This window comes from Theropithecus gelada, chromosome X, assembly GCF_003255815.1.
Source record: "Theropithecus gelada isolate Dixy chromosome X, Tgel_1.0, whole genome shotgun sequence".
NCBI lineage: Eukaryota > Metazoa > Chordata > Mammalia > Primates > Cercopithecidae > Theropithecus > Theropithecus gelada.
This window is the reverse complement of record NC_037689.1, coordinates 30367630-30372688: the sequence shown is the minus strand read 5'-3', so window position 1 is coordinate 30372688 and position 5059 is coordinate 30367630. Positions and strand designations below refer to the sequence as shown.

The window sequence follows — 5059 nt, the reverse complement described above, 5'->3', positions numbered from 1 at the left end:
CTCATATATATGATAAATATATATCTGATATATATTTGATAAATCTGATATATATGATAAATATATGTGAAAAATATGATATATATTACAGTTTCTTTATCCACTCATTGACTAATGGGCATTTGGGTTGGTTCCATGTTTTTGCAATTGAGAATTGTGCTGCTGCAAACATGCTCGTGCAAGTATCTTTTTCGTATAATGACTTCTTTTCATCTGGGTAGATACCCGTAGTGGGATTGCTGGATCAAATGGTAGTTCTGACATCCTCCCACCGCCCGCGCACCTCCACGCCGCAGTCCCGGCTCTGCGGCTCACCCTCTTCTGCGCTAGGCTCCCGCGGGTGCTCGGCCCGGCCCCCTTCCGCCTCCTCCCTGGCGGCCCTAGTCCTAGTCCTCCTGCTGCCCCTGGAGCTGAGCCTGGCAAATGCCCTTGCACCTGGGACTCCTGCTCAGAATCTCCCCGAGAATCACATCGACCTCCCTGGCCCAGCACTGTGGTCGCCTCAGGCCAGCCACCACCGCCAGCGCGGCCCAGGCAAGAAGGAGTGGGGCTCACACCTGCCCAGGGAGGCCCAGGATGGGGCTGTGGTCACCGCCACCAGGCAGGCTTCCAGGCTGCCAGGGTCTGAGGGGCCGCTGCCTGAGCAGAGTCCTGCAGGCCTGCTGCGGGTGAAGGACCTGCTCCTGGGGCTCGAGTTGCCCTACCCCAAGAAGCAGAATCGGTCTCCAGGGTGGGAGAGGGCCAGGAAACGCAGCAGGGAGCACAAGAGACGCAGGGACAGGCTGAGGCTGCACCGAGGCCGAGCCTTGGTCCGAGGTCCCAGCTCCCTGATGAAGGCGGAGCTCTCCGAAGCCAAGGAGCTGGATGCGGCCATGGAGCAATCTTCCGCCAGTCGGTCCCCCACCATGCTCTTCCTCACCACCTTTGAGGCAGCATCTGCCACAGAAGAGTCCCTGATCCTGCCCATCACCTCCCTGCGGCCCCAGGCACAGCGCAGGCCTGACGAGGAGGTGATACCCACGTTGGACATGGCCTTGTTTGACTGGACCGATTATGAAGACTTAAAACCTGATGGTGGGCCCTCTGCAAAGAAGAAAGAAAAACCAGGGTAAACTCTCCAGTGACAGTAACGAAACATCATCAGCCGAAGCGGAACCGTGCGACCATCACCAAGACTGCCTGGCAGGGCTGCGCTGCTATGCCAGATTCCACCGGAACCCCACGTCACACAGAGGAAGGGGCGCTGCCTGGAGACCGAGACGGCCAAAGGCAACCAGGGATCCTTCATCAACATCTAGCCGCTCCGCGGGACTGGGGGTGAGCCCGGGAGGTTTGCACAAGATTGTTTATAACTAGCACTGGGAGATTAAGTGGGGGACCAGATGGCCGAGGCTGTAGGCTCAGGCCCAGGACTCTCAACCCCGGGAGGGGAGCTACTAGGTAAGCGAGCTGGGTGGGTGCCCAGGAACCGGCCGGCATCACCTGTGCACTCACAGTCCGGACCCAGTCAGCCCGGTGTCCAGCTCTCCGCGATGGCAATACCGAGATTGCCCCCTACTGTCCGACTGCAGCACTACAACAGCTTCAAGTTCAAAACCAAGAGGCTTTTTTGAGAGTGGAAAAGAAATGTAAACTTCCCGAAGGAAGGTCCACGGGCTGGAGATAAATATGGAACACTTCCTATGGAGCAGGCACTATGCTCAGGGCTGGACTACCTTATCTCATTGAATTATCACAACGACCTTTTCAAGTAGGCATTATCGCCATGCGACAGATAAGGACCCTGAGGCACGCTGGACTGATTTGGCTTGCCCAGAATCCCAGGTCAATGCTCTTCAAAACTTAACATGCCAACAATCGCCTGGCGGTCTAGCTAAAATTGTACATCTGACTCAGTGGACTCTGCTCTTAACAAACTCCCCGGGCATGCGATGCTGCTGGCCTAGGGACCCCACCGAGAGGTCCGGGGAAGTACATGGCAGAGCAAGGACCTGAACCTGGGCCAAGGCTGTCCAGCTCCAAGATCCACGTTCCTGCCTCTCCACTACCAAAAACTTCTTCTAGATTCTCCAAGGCTTTTGGCAAGAGAGGCTTGCACCCTGGTATTACCTTTCTCTGTGGCTGGAATAACTTCACTGTTCTCTGCCTTCCCTGGACAACGGTGTATCATGTTTAAAAACAAAACAAAATGCAAAAATAACCAAAAAAATGCTAGTTCTACTTTTAGTTCTTCAAGGAATCTCCACACTGTAATGCTCTTTTAAAATATGTGCTTTTGATTTCTTGCTTGTATATTTTTGTATTTGGAAATTGATTTAGAAAGTATATATAATCCATAGAGACCTCAGCCCATTTTTAATGATTCATGTTACAAACCCTCCAATAGCTTCCTGTGGGTTCGGCATGGCAGGAAGTACAGGTGAAAGAAGACAAATAAGACAGAACTGGTATTCTGGAACTTGAGAAAATGAAGAACCCTGGCAATCACAATGCAGTGTGAGAAGTGTTATGAGAAATGCATTTGCGGGACCCCTCGGGGCACATGTCTGTCTCCTAGTGCAGCCCAGGAGGTATTGTCATGGAAGGCATCCCTCTTAAATCATCTCCCAGAGGATGGCATCTGATGAGGTAGGACGCATATTCCAGGCAAAGGAGGCAAATGCACTGGGTTATTAAAGTATTGCAAATAACTCCTGCACACTTCTGGGACAAGTGTAAATTGGTACAAATCCTCCTAGGAGAAATATTTGGTAACATCTGCCAATATTAAAATGTATTAATGATCAGATATGGGACCCAGCTCTCCCAGCTGTTCCATTTTTGAGAACGCTTCCTGCAGAGACACTTGCACATGGGTGACGTGGCAGATGCACCGTTTTGTTCACGGCAGCCCTAGCCTTCGCACAGAGTTACAAACACCCTGGATCTTCCTCAGGAGAGGAAGGATTCAATAAAATACTGTGTGGTCAAATGGTGGGAATGCCACGACAGTCAAATGATAAGAAAGACTTTCTGAGATATGATGTTAGGTGAAAAAAGTGGGTTGTAAATGGATGTGTACGATATACTATATATTATGTGAATAAGGGAAAATACATTTATGCCTTTACTTATTTCTTGTAAATGTATAAAGTCATATCAACGTGTATGTAAGAAGCTGACAAAAATATTTGTCTCAGTGTGTGGTGCTGTTATATGGGACTAGATGCAGGACTCATTGGGGTGAAGGATGAGAGGGAGAGAGTGGTCTAAGAAACAGCTACAGACCTTCTCCAAGCTTCCGCAGTCATCAACTTGTGGCCAATTCCATTTCATCCCAACTCCTAGACATTTTTGCTTGCCCCAGAGTAGAATATCTTGTGTACACACACACACACACACACACACACACACATATATGTATATATTCATGTGCTTGACTTATGGCCCAAATATGATCCATGCATAACAATTAAAGGTAAAATTTTTCTTTTAAATATGTACTTTGTCAAACTTTTGCAATAATTATGAAAGCCTTAAGTTATGAGTGGAGTAAATTAAGTTTGTTATTATTATCAAAGTCTCTTAGGCAGAATTTTATTTTTATTATGACTTTTAACTCACAGAGATCTTTATGTGTCTTTTTACATTTTTAAATATACAGGGCCATTGAAGGTTTTCTTTTGATATTAATTTTTAAATATTTGTGCTATAGTTAGAAAATTTCAGATTCTTTGAAATTTGAGAAGACATACTTTATGTCAAGTGGGTAACCAAGTTTTAGAAAATTTTCTGGAACACTTGAAAAGATTGTGTGTTCTCCAATTATTTGGTGTAGTTTTCTATATATATCCATTATAAGGAGCTTGTTAAACTATTAAATCTTTTATATTTATATTACTTTTGGTCTCTATGCCAGTCATAGACCATTCTCACAGCTGGTGAGAATATGCTGAATGATTCCAGTATAATGGTGGTTTTGTTCATTTCTATTTTTGTTCTGTTAATTTTTCTTTTGTGTATATTATATATATTAATGCCATTTAATTAAATGCATGTAGATTTAAATTGTTATAGCTATCTGAGAACTTAACAGATTTTCTCATATGGATGACTGTTTTATCCAGAAGGATGACTTTAGCATTAATATTTAATTTATCTGATGTTGATACAGTTAAGCCTCTTTTCTTTGGGTTAATATATATTTGGTCTTTTGTTTTCCATCTTCTTTTCAAACCTTTTGTGTCTTTATCTTTTCATTATAGAGTTTAATCTGTTTGTATCCATTGTGTTTATGGATTCATTTCTATCATCTTATATTGTACTTTCTATTAGTATACTTGCTGTTCATATCACTTTTATTCTGTCTATCTTGTTTGTGTTTGTTTCATTTTAGCTTGAGTATTACCATTTTATCTTCTCCTTTATTTGGTCAGAAGTTATATCTTCTAATTTTATCCTTTTATTGGATATTATAGAAATATTAAAATATATATTTTTGAAGTATGTACACAAAGAAAGTGAATGAGTAACCTGACTCTTCTTCAGAACAATATAAAGACCACACAAAGTGGGCACATAGCTGTGGAGGGACAAAGGTGATGCTGTGGCACACAGACTGAGCACACAGAGCTGGGTCTCTTCTGCAATGATGTATGTCTGTGTGAAGGATGCCAAGGCACACTCTAAAATAATGTGTAGGGGGGAGGCGCGTGTGTGAATGCGTGTGCACGTGCACTCGCCTGTGTGCATGGACAGGAGTATGTGTTTATCTATGTGCACCATTATTATTAATTCAAAAAGTGCATAGCTTTCATTTTCAAAGGAAGTTATGATGCAAAGAACATGACCTATACAGCAAATACCTTTGGTACATTTGGATAGACTTTTTAAGGTAGCATGTCATTTTTGTCATGAATTTAGCTGCTGTCTACATCCTAAAAAGCTAGAGTCAACTTTAAAACTTCCCCAGTCTATACTGGGGAAGTTATACTATATACTATAGTATAGTGTAAACAGATCAATCACCATAGAAGACGGATTAAACAGGCATATTTTCAGTGGGTGAATTGAACATGAA

At 44.0% G+C, this 5059-nt stretch overlaps 1 pseudogene across 1 annotated transcript; it reads left to right on the top strand.

The window, feature by feature from the left end:
- Positions 1 to 248: 248 nt before the first annotated feature.
- Positions 249 to 1298, top strand: LOC112615130 (annotated as a pseudogene). The gene has a single exon (XR_003117289.1). The product of XR_003117289.1 is annotated as a draxin pseudogene (transcript).
- The last annotated feature ends 3761 nt before the right edge of the window (positions 1299 to 5059 follow it).